We start from the raw sequence: 356 nt of genomic DNA on the forward strand, positions 1-356 counted from the left end.
TAAATCATTCAAGTGATTTATCAAGAAAAAAGACTAGATTTGACTTCAGCTTCATCTTCATCTTCAGCTTCTTTATTTGAGTCTTGGCCTGTCTTATAAGGGCTAATAAAAGCTAATAATATACATATTATAACATTTATAGATTCATGTTTTTAGCACACTTGACATGTAAGAACCAACAGAGGCACATAGTCACACAGGCAGGCAGTATCGTATATAAAGTAGAAATTCCTTCAACAGCAAAAACAAAATAGAGTTACGAGTTATCATTTTAAAACATTCAGTATATTTGAATTATCATTATTATTTAAATATTGTGAGGTGTATCAGAATTAGAATCAAAAGTGTTTTTTTTT

The sequence above is a fragment of the Morone saxatilis genome, unplaced genomic scaffold, assembly GCF_004916995.1.
Source record: "Morone saxatilis isolate NCDOM2014 unplaced genomic scaffold, NCSU_SB_2.0 Contig17, whole genome shotgun sequence".
Lineage (NCBI taxonomy): Eukaryota > Metazoa > Chordata > Actinopteri > Moronidae > Morone > Morone saxatilis.